Source organism: Saccopteryx bilineata, chromosome 5 (assembly GCF_036850765.1).
Source record: "Saccopteryx bilineata isolate mSacBil1 chromosome 5, mSacBil1_pri_phased_curated, whole genome shotgun sequence".
Lineage (NCBI taxonomy): Eukaryota > Metazoa > Chordata > Mammalia > Chiroptera > Emballonuridae > Saccopteryx > Saccopteryx bilineata.
The window spans coordinates 214,000,529-214,018,739 of record NC_089494.1 but is presented as its reverse complement, the minus strand read 5'-3'; the positions used below and the strand labels follow the sequence as shown (position 1 = coordinate 214,018,739).

The 18,211-nt window shown below is 36.0% G+C and overlaps 1 pseudogene; it reads right to left on the bottom strand.

The window, feature by feature from the left end:
- Nucleotides 1-8,925: 8,925 nt before the first annotated feature.
- Nucleotides 8,926-18,211, bottom strand: part of LOC136306640 (UDP-glucuronosyltransferase 2B31-like) — a 30,053-nt pseudogene continuing 20,767 nt past the window's right edge.

The following is an 18,211-nucleotide window of genomic DNA, read 5'->3' as shown; positions in this document are numbered from 1 at the left end:
GTATGTTATATAAGCTAAAAAAATTATAAATTATTTTTTATAGAAATGTGTATGTCTGCAAATGCTATTGTTCAGCTAAGAATCAACTCTATAATGCATCTCTGATATATGAGGTATTATAGATGAATGTGAGTATTATAAGTTGGGAGGGTGATTGTGTGTATAATCTCTTTTTGTGAAAAAAGGAAGATAAAGCCTTTATATGACTGACAAACAATTGATGGATGATTTTTCAAGAGATTTTTTCTTTTAAATAAAACTCTGTGAACACGTATTTCTAACACCATTCAATTGATGAATTTCAAATGTATATTTCCACAGTTCCTCATTTATTCACAGAATTGTGCTACCACCATGATGAACTCATGTAGAGCATTTTCATAATCCAAGTGACAACTTAATTCTGTACATGGGACTCCCTAATCTCTTACTCCGTTCCCCAAACCTGTCAAATCACTAATCTTGTATGTGTCTCTAATACAATATACCATTTTCTATAAATGGAATAATGCAATATGTGAACTCTTGTGACTAATTTCTTTCACTTAGCATAATATTTTAGAGATTCAATCATATTTTAGTATGTATCATGATTTTATTATTATTTATTGCCAGATAGTATTTTATAATATAGATATACCAAATTTTGTTTATTTGCTTTTGTTGATAGACATTGCACCTCCTCATATTAATGTTTCATTATAAACTAACATCTGCACACTGCTGCTTTTGCTAAATTCTACAATATTTTTTTTTTAATTTTATTTTTCTTAGCATATTTTCTAACTCTGCTTTTATATTTTGTTTGATCTACTCATTTTAAAAGAGTCTGTTGAAGGTAGTTAACGTCTAAAAATTTGTGAATTTTACAGTTATTTCTTTTTTTTCAAATTTAAGTTTTAAATTTATTGTGTTAACATGGATCCAAATGTTCCACTCAGACATTTACCACCCTCACTGCTCAAACAATGTGCCCTTCAATACACCATTTTTGCTCTCCTCCCCCTGACTCCCTCTCTTCCTTCCCTCTGGCATTTGCTATCCTGTTACTTGTATCTATGTGTTATGTATATATAATCTCACTAATCTCTTCACAATCGCTAATACTATCCCCTCATTCCCCTTTTCATCTGTCAGCATCCCTCTGCTTCTCATGACTCTGCTTCTGCCATTAATTTGTTCCTCAGTTCACCATGTTTCTTCAATTCCACATGTAAGTGAGATCATATAATATATGTCTTTCTTTGCCTGGCTTATTTCACTTAGCACAATAATCTACAGATCCATTCATGCCACTGCAAAGGTAAGATTTCCTTCTTTTCCACAGGCTGCATAGTATTACAAAGTGTCTATGTACCACAGGTTTTTTATTCACTCGTCCACTGATGGACACTTGGGCTGTTCCCAGATCTTGGCTATTATAAATAATGCTGCAATTAACATGAGTATGAATATCTTTTTTTGGGATTCTTAGTACTCATTCTTAAAAGTGGATAGCTGGGTCAAAAGCTAGTTTCATTTTTAATTTTTTGAAGAAACCTTTTTTTCCCCTTGGTTTCTTGTTTCATTCCACTGTATTTAGGAAAAAATCTTGGTATAATTTTAGTGTTGTTAAGTTTCTTAAGATTTCTTTTATTACTTAGATTTAATTTATTCTATAGTCTTTTGTGTTTGCTTGAGAAGAATATATCTCTGCTATGTTCTGTGTATGTCTGCTAAGTTCATGTGGTCTAAAGTGTTGTTCCAGTTCATTAATTCCTTCTTGATTTTCTGTCTAGGTGCTCTATCCATTAATGAAAGTTTGGTATTGAAGTCTCCTACTAATATTGTATTGCTGTCTATTTTTCCCTTCAGTTCAGACAATGTTTGCTTTATATATTTAGTGGCTCTAATATAAGATACATGTATTTTTATAATAGTTATATAAGTATGAATGACCATTTATCACCACATAAAGCTTTTCTTTGTCTCTTTTGGTAATTTCTGCCTTAAAGTCTTTTTAAGTGTTGTATGTAGAGGTGTACCTGCTTTCTTTTAGCTACCATTTACATGGAATATTATTTTTCATCTCTCCAGTTTCAACTTATATGTGTCCTTAAATGTAAAGTTGGTTTATTATAGACATCATTGAGTTAGATTTTGCTTTTCTTTTATTTATTCATTTTAGAGAGGAGAGGGAGAGATAGAGAGAGAGAGAGGAGAGGCAGAGAGAAGAGGAGAGGAGCTGGAAGCATCAACTCCCATATGTGCCTTGACCAGGCAAGCCCAGGGTTTTGAACCTGCAACCTCAGCATTTCCAGGTCAATGCTTTATCCACTGTGCCACCACAAGTCAGGCAGATTTTGTTTTTTTATCCATTCATCTACACTATGTCTTCCTAATGAGCAGTTCAATCAATTTACATTTAAAGCAGTTACTGATAAGAAGATATTCCAATTGTCAATTGTTTGGGGGCTGAGCCTCAGGAGGAAGTTGAAAAAAGTCATACTAGATTTTTTGATCAAACTCCTGTACTTCTGAAGGAGAAGTTGGGAGTTGTGAGATACCTTCTATGTGTATAATGTTATGTTGGGCATGAAGTTTAAGGTAGTATATCTCAGCATCTCCTACCAATTATGATGTGGGGGTTTTCTTGTTTGCCTGACTGTAGGAGTCACTCATCTAATATTTGGATGTATTTCAGAGGGATTTACTTCATATCTAGCTGTAGATTCATTGTGTTTGTTGGAGGTGTTTGTTAAGGTACTATTTTTTGTAAGAAAGAGAGACAGAGAGAGACAGACAGAGAGAGGAACAGATAGAGAAAGAAAAGATGGGAGAGGTGTGAGAGGCATCAATTCTTTGTTGTGGAGCCTTAGTTGTTCACAGATTGCTTCCTCATATGTACCTTGATGGGGGGGCATATAGCAGAGGTTGTGACCCTCTCTGCTCAAGCTAGCAAAATTGGACACAAACCAGCGACGTTGGGCTTCAAGCAGTGATATTTTGGCTCAAGCCAGTAACCATGAGCTCATGTCAATAAGCCCATGTTCAAACCAGTGACCTTGCATTCACTGGTGAGCCTGCGCGCAAACTGGATGAGCCTATGCTAAAGCCGACAACCTGGGGGTTTTGAACCTGGGTACTCTGCATTCCGGGCTGACGCTCTATCCACTGCACCACCACCGAGTCAGGCAAGTAGCTTCTTGTATCACTATCTTGGAATGGAATCTAACAAATATGCTCTTAATTAATCAATGAGGGACTGAAAAAATCATTGGGTAAATAAAAAATACTTTGCAATAATTGAAAAATAAAGTCAACATAGCATAATTTGTAGAATCCGGTGAAAATAGTACTAAGAAAACAATTTATACCTTTTATTGCCTGCATAATAGTAAAAATGATGTCAAATAAGTAATCTAAATTATACCTTAAGAAATTATAAAGATAATAACAAAAGAACTTAAAGCTAGAAGATGGAAAAGAATACATTGATTAAGATGATGTTTAATGAAACATACTAGAAAAACAACAGAGAGTATAAATAAAGCAAAAAATAAATTCTTTGATAAGATCATCAGAATTGACAGAACTTTATCTAAACACACAAAGTAACAGAGAAAATGCAGACTGTGGGAGACATTTAGACAAGCATGAGCTGAGCAAGGATGATGATCCAGGCACAGAAGGTCACCAGGGCAGAAAGCACTGGGTTCCTAGCAACAGGCAAACTTGGGAAAACAAGCACCAGACCCCCAGGATGACCTTTTCTCCCTCAGAGTATTGCTGGTCATGCGGTTTACATCCATGATTTTTCATACAGCTGGTTGTTTGTGTGGTTTGAACCCTCTCCTAAATTTCATGTCATTGGACATTTGCTTTAGATTCTATCCTGACCCTTCCTCCCCTCATATGGCACTAGTCATGTGGTATATCCCTTGGAAGAGAAACAAAAGGCTGAGACTGGCTTCATGTGACTCCTATTTGGGCCCTTACCCCAGTTTCACCTCTATCTCTCCCCCTCTCCTGCAACCATGGCTTGAATGGTTTTGGCAAAGTTGGCTCAAGCACTGAGGATGGCTACATGGCTTTGCATTAGGTGCTAAATAGCTTGGTTGTGGAGCAACAGAGTGGTGGCCCGGATGGGCAGAGCATTGCCTGGTAGGTGGCTTTCCAGGTGGACCCTGGTCAGGATGCATACAGGAGTCTGCCTTTCCCTCCCTGTCTCTCCCTTAATTAAAAAAAAATATATGTGTGTGCATATATATATATATATATATATATATATATATATATATATAGAGAGAGAGAGAGAGAGAGAGAGAGAGAAATTAGAAACCTCTTGCATTAGTGCTGAGAATAAAATTGTACAACCACTTTGGAACATAGTTTGGCTCTCATCAAATAGTTAAACATAGAATTGCCATGCAACCCAGAAATTCTACTCTTCGGCTTATGCATGCTCTCAACAGTCAAAGGCAGGTGTTGAAATCAAAGCTACACATGAATATTCATATCAGCACCATTCATAATAGGGTACTTGTGGAAATAACTCAAATGTCTACCAATAGATGAAAGGGCAAACGAGAAATAGTATGTCTGTACAATAGAATCAGATTCATTATAAAAAGAATGAAGGAATATGCCCCAGCACTTATGGATATTAAATGATGTTAAATAAATAAAGCAGACACATATGGCTAGTTTTTATGATTTCATTTCGTGGTTTCTAGAGACTATGCAGAAGGAGATATGAGAAGTGATTGTTTAGTGAATAGGTGGGTGTCTTTTGGGTTGATGAAAATGTTTTGAATCTAGTTGTGATGATTTTGCAGAACATGGTAAATGAATAAAATATCCCTGAATTGCACACTTCAAAATGATTAAAATGGTGAATTTTATTATTGTGAATGTATCTCAGTTAAAACACAATAGATGACAAATAGATTTGGAGTTGTGGCCCTAGTTTATCAGCCATTGGTTTATACAGTAAGTTAATTCCTACATATTAATAGTTGAAATTAAAAATTACATTATCTCTATTATTTACCTGTGAATATGTAACATTTAAAATATGTATTAAGAAATTTATATAAAAACTAAAATCATTGTGGTCATATTTTTGTTTATTTAATAGTGACAGTTGTGGTTGCAAGTTGAATTTTGCTACATTCAGTAAGTATATAGGACAAATATTTTCAGTCATTTACCATGTATTCATTTATCCTTCCAATAATCTCACAATGAAGAGAATATTATTACTATTATATCCATTTCATGGGGGGGAGTAAGGTATAGGGAAGTTAATTGACTTGTCCAACCCCTCCTAACTCTGTAATTGTTTTAAAGATACATAAATTTCTTCCATTAAAATTGTTTACATTCAGCCTTACCAGGCAGTGGTGCAATGAATAAAGCATCACACTGGATATAGAGGACCTGGGTTCAAAACTACCGAGGTTAATGGCTTGAGCATGGGCTCATCAGTTTGAGTGTGGGGTCGCTGGTTTGAGTGTGGGATTGTAGACATGACCCCATGGTTGCTGGCTTGAGACCAAGGTTGCAAGCTTGATCAAGGGGTCACTCTGTCTGCTGTAGGCCCCCAGTCAAGACACATAAGGGAAAGCAATTAATGAACAACTAAGGAGACTAAGGAGACGCAATGAAAATTGATGCTTATCTCTCTCCCTTCCTGTCTTTCTGTCCCTATCTGTCCCTCTCTGTCTCTGTCTCTCTGTCACACAAAAAAAGTTTACATTCAAATGATTTTCTTTGTGTTCATATGAATTTATATACATTTTGATTCCTAATAGGAATATGTTTACTTTAAAATACATTTTTATAAAATTTTATTTGTAATTAAAATTGACATACAATATTTTGTTACTGTTAGGTGTACAACATAGTGATTCAAACTTTTTACACTTTACAAAGTGTTCACCACAATGTAGGCACCTGTTACTGTAGGTCAATGATTTTAAACAGTCAAAAAATTTTAAAACTTGCAACAGTTTGCTATTTAATTAGAGACACCTACCTGTTTTCCTTAGATTGTCAAATAAAAAAATTACAGCAGCCAACTCATCAATAGTATTCAGTGAGTGAATTAGAATTATATGTTTTTTTGGTCAATAGACAAAAAAAAGTTTTTGATGTGTGGCAGAATTTTAGTAATTAGTTTATATGTGACACCAAATAAAAAAGATTGAAAATCACTGCTATGGACAGCTATTACAAGATTATTTGCTCTGTTCCCTTTGATGTGTGCTACATCCCTGTGACTTGTTTTATAACTACCAGTATTTACTTCTTGATCCCCTTCCCCTTTTCTGCCCATTCTCCCCACCTGTCTCAACTCTGGCAACCATCAGTTGTTCTCTGTTTTTTCTGTTTTGATAGTTATTTTGTTTTCACAACATTGTCTGTAATCTACCAGTTCTCAGTAATTGTGTGCTTGAGGGAGGATCCTGCACATATGTGAGGGTACATGGTTATTTCTGCATGATGGTTTCCTAGGTGTAGAATCACCAGGTTACACAATATGTTCAGATTTTATTTGAAAACCTCATTCCACATTATACTTTCTAAATAAATAGTTTTCTCTGATACTTAAGTTTGATAAGTCATCTCTGAGAAAATAACGCATAGATTAATTTATATTTGCCTAATTATTGGTGGCTTCTGCCACAATTATAGACTATAGACTGTTTCTACTTCTGTGAATTGCCTGTTCATGTCATTCATTTATTTTTATGCAGACTGCCATCTTTTTCTTTGTGATTTGTAAACTTTTTAGCCATACAGTGGATACCAAGTATTTTCCTATTATATGTGTTGCAGGAATGATTTGAGGAATATTAATTAAGGCTTTATGACTGATTTAACATTATTGTCTACTATGGCACATTATTAGTTCAGTTTTTTTTTATTTATGAGTCAGTAATCTAGAGGAGGTGTATTGAAAATTCTATGGCAGAATTTTTGTATAATCCTTCCGGCATCAAACGTTTTAACTTGTTTTGAAATATATTTATCCTTAGGCTGGACAATGTTTATTGTAAAACTTTGACAATGATTTTCACAAATTCCCAGTAAAGGCAGGACTGCAGGACTGCCTTTATTTACTTATTTATTTATTTATTTTTACCAGGGCCTCTTTGATTTAGCTGTGTATGTTTTAGGTTGGCTGTGAACATCCTTGTGATGTGATTTTTCTATTTTTATAAAATTTACATAATTTCTGTATACTTTGCATTGTTATTGATGATGGTCAGCAATAGTGTGTCTATGTTTAAAAGAACATGGTGATTGTATATTTTTTGTCATGCCAAAGAACCTTTTGATTCCATATTAGCTTTATGGGATGGATGGGACAATAGGCTTCTAAGGAAAGAAAGAAGGTATGAGACTTGTTAATTTAGAGTGAATAATGGAATAATATATAATAATTTCAAACTGCCTTTATCAAACACATTAAAATGTCAGTATGTCTGTAAGTAATTAAATGATCCTGTGCCTTGTTTTGCAAGAAGTGGGAACATTCTTGTACAAGTGCATTTGGAATGAAAATGCAGTAAGTCCCTTTAGAGGACTACATTATTAGACCTGCTTTTCTTATTGCTGTGTTGGTTACCAAGAGAAGTTTTAAGGAAGGTCTTGTCATAAACTTTTTGTAAAATTCTTCTCACATTAAAGGTTTAACTTGTTTTAAAATAAATTCAGTCTCTTATTGTCGTTCCCCCTGCTTAAAGTAATTGATGCATAACTATCTCTGTCTAGCTCAATTTCATAGTAATAGAGACGCTTGGTGTCAAACATTTAAAAAATAAATAAATAAATAAATTCAGTCTCAGGCTAGACATATTGATATGTGGATATTGTGGAGATGCATGAAAAACATGAAGCCAAGATGTATTAAAAGTAAAAATTTATTAAAAATGCCTGAATGCCAGGGGGCTGAAGCTGACTAAGCTGTGTCAGCCCTGAGCAGAGAGAAGGCATTCTCTTTTATATGAAAGGTGAGGAATGAGGGTTTAAAGGCTCGAGGGTTTTCTGTCAAATCTCTCGGTTTCAGCTCCTGGTACAGCAAGCCTCAGTAACTGTCTTCATTGGCCTGACTCAGTGATTGATAAACTGATTTTCTCCTGTTGGGTTCAGTCATCAGTCAGCAGTCAAACTGGTTCCTTGCTATAGAATGGGGGTGAATGACCTCCATTTTTACCTAACAATTATGAATCCTATTAATGGAACCATATAACCATCATCAAGGCTGAAATGAGATGAAAGCTAGTAGGTGATTTTCATAAGGGGTCATGTGGTAAAGAGAATGAGCTACTGAAACCGAGCCTTTCACAAGTGGCTCAATTTTATAATGGGAAGAAGGTAGCTGTTGTATTTCTAAATGCACATAACACTTTAAAGGGAAATAATTTAAGCTGCATGAAGGCAAATGGATCGCCGTGTCTTTAAGTAACAAGTGATGCAGAGGCTGAATGAACTGAGAAATCATGGAGCATTACTGCTGTTCGATAATGAAATGGGAGGACGAATTAATTTTCACAGTTCTAAATATTGAATAATTTTTTTGCAATATATTCCACAAACTATGACATTATTCTGAGCATTTGTCCTGTACTACTGATATTTTGAATAAACTAATGTTCTTTGGTTGATGCCAAAACTTGAATAATAAAATTTAATATTTACCCGTATAGTTATATTATTTTATTTTTCTCCAGTTTTTTTTTTTACCTTTTTTGACATGAATATTTTTTAACTCTTAGACTGATAGTTAATCCTTTGAAAAAAAAATTGATCTGAGAAGCAAAATTGTGAAAAGTCATTTTGTGAAGGAGGCTGGGCCCTTTGTATCACACTTCATTTTGCTGAAATAACTGGAAGTGTCCCATCTATGAGGCATATCAGCTTCAGGCCTCAGAACAACTACTCTCTTTTTTTCTGCTTTCCTGTCTTAACAAAATCCTGACAATAAAACAGGCAATACCTTGTAATGACAAATACAGCTGTTGCCACTCAGGCCAGCAGGAACCCAATCACATCCAGAGAGTGGTACTGGACCCAGGTGAGGTCTAGGGAGGCTGACCGCAGGTGTTTGGCTCCTTTGTGGCGCATGACAAACTAGATCCAGAAGACAGCTCGATCTAGAGGTTTCATTGGCTGGAAACGCTGAATTCTTGACAATTTCATAGCATTCTCTTTATATCTAAAAGAGACACAAAGATACCCATAATAAAAGAAAGTCATTTTGCTAAAGTGAATCATTTCCAAGAAAGGCTTTTGAATTGTCATACATATATTTCAAATGAATGCCATAGAATTGCAGAATTGTATTTTTATTTGGGTATTTCTTGATGGTTGTTTTTAAATTGAAATTTTCTGATGACAAATATTTTACAAAATGAAGATGCAAGAAAAGGTGGGGAAACTACAGCCTTGTAGCTGAGGAAATAATAGGAGCCATTCTAAGGGCTGTGAGTGTGAATAATATAGGGGCTACACAGCAGACCTGACAGTGTCAGAGTGCCATTAGTAAGACTAGAGCTCATTGAACCAAAGTGACCACATAGGACACTCTGATCATAATATGATAACTGGGCAGTCCAGGTAGAAATCTCATCTTAGGCTAGTAGCTTCCTTAGTACAAGTTCATCTGTACCCCTAATGTCCTGTCCATTGTTCTTATGTATCTAAGTTAACATACCTCTGAAATGTGAGAGTAATTTTGGAGGTATAGCCACAGATACCAGAGGACAGTGACTACAAACCTCCTTTCTTGCCCACGTGCCAGCTGTATTTATTATAAATATTAAATATTAGCTATTCTGTACCTAATGATGTAAAGAAAGTACCTGCATGTATCTCTCCATTCTACTTTTTATCCATTCTAGAGATTCCAATCCTCCTCAACCCCCAGTTCCACTTTGCTTTTCTCTTCCTCCTTAATTTAGCACTAATGGATTTCATGGAACCTTTCTTATGTTTCTTTTTTTTTTAAATTTTAAATGCATAAATAGTCCTGCCACACTGAAACTCTCCAGGACATTTTCTCATCTGTTGATTTTGATTTGGGCCTGTCCTCAGTTATTGGTTCAAATAAAGATTATACAACCTTTTCAGCCTGATCTGCAGTGGTGCAATGGATAATAGTGTCCACCTTGATTACTGTGGTTGCTGGTTCAGTTTCCCGGGATTGCCCCGTTGAGGCACACGGGGGGCAAGTACCTTCTGAGACTTAATACTTTCTGCTGTTCCCCCTCCCCTTCCTCTCTCTCTCTTTCTCCTTTCTCTAAACATCAGTAAATACAATTAAAAACAATAACTTTTTGATAAATTTAGACTTTCTTTCTTCTACATAAATCAGATGGTGAAATGCAGTTTTAGGTCAAAGTTTTTAAAATTTTTAAGGAACTGTATCATAGCAGAAGAAATGCTTTCTCACAAGTTCCTGTGCTTCTCTTCTTCTCTTCATAAATCTATTGTCTATTTTCCACCCAGAGTGATAGTGTTTTGAAACACAAAATATGACACTCTCTTGCTCATAATGGCCATCTGGCATCTCAACCCTTTTAAAATCAATTTTGAATCATTTTTTGGACTATAACACCCTACCTGGTGTTAAAGAGAAAACTATAGGCCCTAAATGGCATTACTCTTGTTAAACAGCTATATTGGCAAATCTAGATTTCTTAAATTTATTTATTTATTTATTCATTATTTATTTTTTTCTTTTTTACAGAGACAGAGAGAGAGAGTCAGAGATAGGGATAGATAGGGAAAGATAGACAGGAACGGAGAGAGATGAGCATCAATCATTAGTTTTCGTTGCAATACCTTAGGTGTTTCTTTTTCTTTCTTTTTTTTTTTTTTTTTTTTTGTATTTTTCTGAAGCTGGAAACCGGAAGAGACAGTCAGACAGACTCCCGCATGCGCCCAACCGGGATCCACCCGGCACGCACACCAGGGGCGACACTCTGCCCACCAGGGGGCGATGCTCTGCCCCTCCGGGGCGTTGCTCTGTCGCGACCAGAGCCACTCTAGTGTCTGGGGCAGAGGCCAAGGAGCCATCTCCAGCGCCCGGGCCATCTTTGCTCCAATGGAGCCTTGCTGCGGGAGGGGAAGAGAGAGACAGAGAGGGGTGGAGAAGCAAATGGGTGCTTCTCCTATGTGCCCTGGCCGGGAATCGAACCCAGGTCCCCCGCACGCCAGGCCGACACTCTACCGCTGAGCCAACCGGCCAGGGCTTTTTTTTTTAATAATTTTATTTTTTTAATGGGGCAACATCAATAAATCAGGATACATATATTCAAAGATAACATGTCCAGGTTATCTTGTCATTCAGTAATGTTGCATACCCATCATCCAAAGTCAGATTGTCCTCTGTCACCTTCTGTCTAGTTTTCTTTGTGCCCCTCCCCCTCCACCTATTCCTCTCCCTCTCTCACCTCCCCCCATCCCCCCCATAACCACCACACTCTTATCAATGTCTCTTAGTCTCACTTTTATGTCCCACCTACATATGGAATAATGCAGTTCCTGGTTTTTTCTGATTTACTTATTTCACTTCGTATAATGTTATCAATATCCCACCATTTTCCTGTAAATGATCCGATGTCACAATTTCTTATGGCTGAGTAGTATTCCATAGTGTATATGTGCCACATCTTCTTTATCCAGTCATCTATTGACGGGCTTTTTGGTTGTTTCCATGACCTGGCCACCATGAACAATGCTGCAATAAACATGGGGCTGCATGTGTCTTTACATATCAATGTTTCTGAGGTTTTGGAGTATATACCCAGTAGAGGGATTGCTGGGTCATAAGGTAGTTCTATTTTCAGTTTTTTGAGGAACCACCATACTTTCTTCCATAATGGTTGTACTACTTTACATTCCCACCAACAGTGTATGAGAGTTCCTTTTTCTCCAAAGCCTCTCCAAAATTTGCTATTACCTGTCTTGTTAATAATAGCTAATCTAACAGGTGTGAGGTGGTATCTCATTGCAGTTTTGATTTGCATTTCTCTAATAACTAAAGAAGAGGAGCATCTTTTCATATATCTGTTGGCCATTTGTATTTCTTCCTGGGAGAAGTGTCTGCTCATGTCCTCTTCTCATTTTTTATTGGATTGTTTGTTTGTTTGTTGTTGAGTTTTATGAGTTCTTTGTATATTTTGGATATTAGGCCCTTATCTGAGTTGTTGTTTGAAAATATTATTTCCTATTTAGTTGGCTGTCTGTTTATTTTGTTATCAGTTTCTCTTGCTGTGCAAATACTTCTTAGTCTGATGTAGTCCAATTCATTAATTTTTGCCTTCACTTCTCTTGCCTTTGGAGTCAAATTCATAAAATGCTCTTTAAAACCCAGGTCCATGAGTTCAGTACCTATGTCTTCTTCTATGTACTTTATTGATTCAGGTCTTATGTTTAGATCTTTGATCCATTTTGAGTTAATTTTAGTACAGGGAGACAAAGTGTAGTCCAGTTTCATTCTTTTGCATGTGGCTTTCCAGTTTTCCCCGCACCATTTATTGAAGAGGCTTTCTTTTCTCCACTGTGTGTTGCTGGCCCCTTTATCAAAAATTATTTGACTATATATATGTGGTTTTATTTCTGGGTTTTTTATTCTGTTCCATTGGTCTGAGTGTCTATTTTTCTGCCAATACCATGCTGTTTTGATTGTTGTGGCCTTATAATATAGTTTGACGTCAGGTATTGTTATGCCCCCAGCTTCATTCTTTTTCTTTAGGATTGCTTTGGCTATTCGGGGGTTTCTATAGTTCCATATAAATCTGAAGTTTTTTGCTCCATTTCTTTAAAAAATGTCATTGGAATTTTGATGGGTATTGCATTAAATTTGTATCTTGCTTTGGGTAATATGGTCATCTTGATTATATATATTCTTCCTAACCAAGAACAAGGAATATTCTTCCATCTCATTATATCTTTTTCGATTTCCCTTAACAATGGTTTATAGTTTTCATTATATAAGTCCTTTACATTCTTTGTTATGTTTATTCCTAAGTATTTTATTTTTTTGTTGCAATCGTGAAGGGGGTTATTCTTTTGAGTTCATTCTCAAATGTTTCATTGTTGGCATATAGAAAGGCTATTGACTTCTGTATGTTAATTTTGTATCCTGCAACCTTACTGTATTGGATTTTTGTTTCTAGTAGTCTTTTTGTGGATTCTTTGGGGTTTTTGATGTATAGGATCATATCATCTGCAAAAAGTGATACCTTTACTTCTTCTTTTCCGATATGGATGCCTTATATTTCTTTGTCTTGTCTGATTGCTCTGGCTAGAACGTCTAGTACCACATTAAATAAGAGTGGAGAGAGTGGACAACCCTGTCTTGTTCCTGATTTAAGAGGGAAAGCCTTCAGTTTTGTGCCATTTAATATGATGTTAGCTGATGGTTTATCATATATGGCCTTTATCATGTTGAGATATTTTCCTTCTATATCCATTTTGTTGAGTCTTAAACATAAAATTGTGTTGTATTTTATCGAAAGCCTTTTTTGCGTCTATTGATAAGATCATGTGGGTTTTGTTCTTTGTTTTGTTGATATAATGTACTACATTAACCGTTTTATGTATGTTGAACCATCCTTGAGATTCTGGGATGAATCCACTTAATCATGATGTATTATTTTTTTAATATGTTGTTGTATTCGATTTGCTAATATTTTGTTTAGTATTTTAGCATCTGTATTCATTAGAGATATTGGTCTGTAGTTTTCTTTTTTTGTGCCATCCTTGCCTGGTTTTGGTATGAGGGTTATGTTGGCCTCATAAAATGTGTTTGGAAGTATTGCTTCTTCTTCAATTTTTTGGAAGACTTTCAGTAGAATAGGAGCCAAGTCTTCTTTGAATATTTGATAAAATTTGCTGGTATAGCCGTCTGGGCCTGGACTATTATTTTTGGGGAGGGTTTTAATGTTTTTTTCTATTTCTTCTCTACTAACAGGTCTGTTTAGGCTTTCTTCTTCTTCTTCACACAGTCTAGGAAGGTTGTATTGTTCTAGGAATTTATCCATTTCTTCTAAGTTGTTGAATTTAGTGGCATAAAGTTTTTCATAGTATTCTACAATAATTCTTTGTATATCTACGGTGTCCGTGGTGATTTCTCCTCTTTCATTTTGGATTTTGTTTATATGAGTTCTTTCTCTTTTTTTCTTGGTAAGTCTTGCCAAGGGTTTGTCAATTTTGTTGATCTTTTCAAAGAACCAGCTCCTTGTTCTATTAATTTTTTCTATAGTTTTTCTGTTCTCTATTTCATTTATTTCTGCTCTGATTTTTATTATCTCCTTTCTTCGGCTGCTTTTGGGTTGTCTTTGTTCTTCTTTTTCTAGTTCCTTAAGGTGTGAATTTAAGTGGTTCACTTGGGCTGTCTCTTGTTTGTTCATATACTCCTGAAGGGTTATGAACTTCCCTCTTATCACTGCTTTTGCTGCATCCCATAGATTCTGATATGTTGTATTGTCATTTACATTTGTCTGTATATATCTTTTGATCTCTGCACTTATTTCTTCTTTGACCCATTCATTTTTTAAAAGTATGTTGTTTAGTTTCCACATTCTTGTGGGATTTTTTTCCTCCTTTTTGCAGTTGAATTCTAGTTTCAAGGCTTTATGATCAGAAAATATGCTTGGTACAACTTTGATTTTTCTGAATTTGCTGATGTTGTTTTTGTGGCCGAACATATGGTCAATTCTTGAGAATGATCCATGTACACTGGAGAAAAATGTATACTCAGTCACTTTGGGATGAAATGTCCTGTAGATGTCTATCATATCCAGGTGCTCTAGTGTTTTGTTTAAGGCCACTCTATCTTTGTTGATTTTCTCTTTGGATGACCGATCTAGAGCCATCAGCTGTGTATTGAGGTCTCCAAGTATGATTGTATTTTTGTCAGTTTTTTTTTAAGGCCAATAAGTAGCAATCTTATATATTTTGGTGCTCCTTGGTTTGGTGCATATATATTAAGAATTGTTATGTCTTCTTGATTCAGTGTCCCCTTAGCCATTATGAAATGGCATTTTTGTCTCTGAATACTGTTGCTGTCTTGTAGTCAGCATTAGCAGATATGAGTATTGCTTCACCTGCTTTTTTTTTTGGATGTTATTTGTTTGGAGTATTGTTTTCCAGCCTTTCACTTTGAATTTGTTTTTATCCTTGTTACTTAGATGAGTTTCCTGTAGACAGCACACAGTTGGATTTTCTTTTTTAATCCATTCTGCTACTCTGTGCCTTTTTATTGGTGAGTTTAATCCGTTTACTTTTAGTGTAATTGTGGACACTTGTGAGTTCCCTATTGCCATTTTATAAATTTCTTTCTGTTAGTTTTGTGTCTTGTTTGATCTGTCTCCTTTGTTTTTCTATCTTTTGCTTTTATTTGGTTTTATTCCATACATCTTTCCTCTGTTGCTATCTTTTTTAAATCATGTGCGTCTGTGGTGTTTTTTTCAATGGTGGTTACCTTTAAGTAATGAAAAGGGTTCCTACCCTGTTCATTGTAGTGCACTATTTTGAGAGTACTTTTTCACTCCATCATCCTTTGCTACTGTTAATCTCCATCCTCTCCCCCCCTTTCTTTTTGTTGTTGTCACAGTTTAAATTTGGTTTTATTATGTTCTTCTTGGAACTTTTACATGTGGCTTTGTTGGGTTTTTTTGTTTTTTTTTTTTTGTTGTTCTTTGTATCTGATTGGAGAACCCCCTTTAATAATTCCTGGAGTGTGGGTTTTCTGATGATATATTCCCTCATCTTTTCTGTATCTGTGAATGTTTTTATTTCTCCTTCATATTTGAAGTATAGCTTTGATGGGTATAGTATTCATGGCTGAGAGTTCCTCTCTCTCAGGACTTTAAATATTGGGGTCCACTCTCTTCTAGCTTGTAGAGTTTCTGTTGAGAAATTGGACAATAATCTAATGGGACTTCCTTTTTATGTTGTATTCTTCTTTTCCCTGGCTGCCTTGAGAATTTTTTCTTTGCCATTGGTTTGTGCCAATTTCATTATGATGTGCCTTGGAGTAGGTTTGTTGGGATTAAGAAAACTCGAAGTTCTGTTATCTTCTTGAATTCAAGGCTTTTGTTCTTTCCACAGTCTTGGGAAGTTCTCATCTATTATTTGTTTGAGTATGTTCTCCATTCTATTTTCTCTCTCTTCACCCTCTGATATACCTATTATTCTTATGTTATTCTTTTTGATGGAGGCAGATAATTTCTGTAGGGCTATCTCATTTCTTTTTAAATTTTTGAGTCTCTTTCTTCTTCTCTCTGTTGTGCCTCAAGTTGCTTGTCTTCTATTTCACTAATCCTACCTCCTATCTGGCCTGTTCTATTAGCTAATCTTGTTAACTCGTTTTACAGCTCGTGAATTGAGTTTTTCATCTCTGCTTGATTTTTTTTTGTATTTTCCTGAAGCTGGAAATGGGGAGAGACAGACAGACTCCCGCATGCGCCCAACCGAGATCCACCCGGCACACCCACCAGGGGTGATGCTCTGCCCACCAGGGGGCGATGCTCTGTCCCTCCAGGGCATCGCTCTGCCGCTACCAGAGCCACTCTAGCGCCTGAGGCAGAGGCCAAGGAGCCATCCCCAGCGCCCGGGGCCATCTTTGCTCCAATGGAGCCTTGGCTGCAGGAGGGGAAGAGAGAGACAGAGAGGAAGGAGGGGGTGGGAGTGGAGAAGCAAATGGGCGCTTCTCCTATGTGCCCTGGCCGGGAGTCGAACCCAGGTCCCCCACACGCCAGGCTGACGCTCTAATGCTGAGCCAACCGGCCAGGGCCTGATTTGTTTTTATAGTTTCAATTTCCTTGGAAATATATTCTTTGTGTTCATTGAGTTGTTTTCTGAGCTCCCTAAATTAACTTTCTGTGTTTTCTGGTATATCTCTGAGTATTTTTATGATTTCTATTTTAAATTCTCTGTCATTTAACTCCAAGATTTTTTATATATTAAATTTTTTTCCATAGATTTTTCCTCATCTATCTGTGTTACCTGTCTTTCTTTTGTATCCATGATATTTGATTTTCTCTTCCTTAATGGCATCTGCGGGTGGTTTTGTTGATAGTATTAATGAGATTTAATAAAGAATAAAAAGTTAAAAAAAATAAAAAATAAAAAAAGGTTTTTAAATTAATAATTAAATAAAGAAAAATAAAATTAAAATTAAAAAAAGAAAAATTATTCCTTCCCTCTTTTTTTCCTCTCCTCTTCTCTCCCCTCTTTCTTGAGAAAACCTTGTGGTGAACTGTGAATTATATTGTAGTAAATAGAACAAACAATGCCTGTAATGGAGGGCCTGAATTGGGGAGAAGGTGCAAAAAAAAAGGGAGGGTATGGAACCACAAAAAGCAAATAAGGAAAAAATTTGGGTCAAGAATGAAATGATTTGCTTTTAGGTGTTGGTTGACTAAGAGTTATGATCAGAGAAATAAGAGGAAAACAGTAAAATGGAGGGACAAATTAAAAAATTACTATTGTATTTAGTGGAACAAGAACTAGATAAAATGGAGAGCCAGGAATGAGACCACTGCTATTGAGTCAAAAAGGTGAAGTAAAAACCCCCCAAAATGCCACAAACATAAGTTTGAGTCCCAGATAAGATAACTTGTTCCTTATTGAGGTTTGAATGAGAAGAGACATAAAGGAGAAAGGAAGAAACTAATATAGAGGGAGAAAAGAAAGAGAGAGTGAGAGAGAGAAACAGGGAACCACTAAAAGAATAAAAAAGGAAAAAGAGGAGAGAGAGAGAGAGTTAACGGTTTTAGAGTGCAACCCTCATAGAGAGAAAGGAAGAGGAAAGAAAAGATAATGGGAGATGTAACACTGATGGGTAGTGTAGTTCAAGAAGGGGAGAGAGTTAGACTGGCAGAGAGTTAAACGACCAAATTGGAGGAGGAAAAAAAAATCAAGAATGAAGATAAGAGAAACAAACAAACAAATATAAAAAAAATGGGATAGGTTATAAAGTCTGCGGATTATTCTTGATTTTGAGAGGTTGTCTTCTTGCTTTTTCTTTTCTCTCCCTCTTCCTGGTTGTTGACTCTGTACCCCGGGTTCTGCACCTTTGGCACGCTCAGGCAGAGGTTTGCGGTTGATAAGTCTCTATGGCGATGTCATGTATTGTGCTTTAGTCTCATTGGCAGTCGAGGCTCATTAGCATTTATAAGCTCCGACAGTGAGAGAGTCCATATTCCTG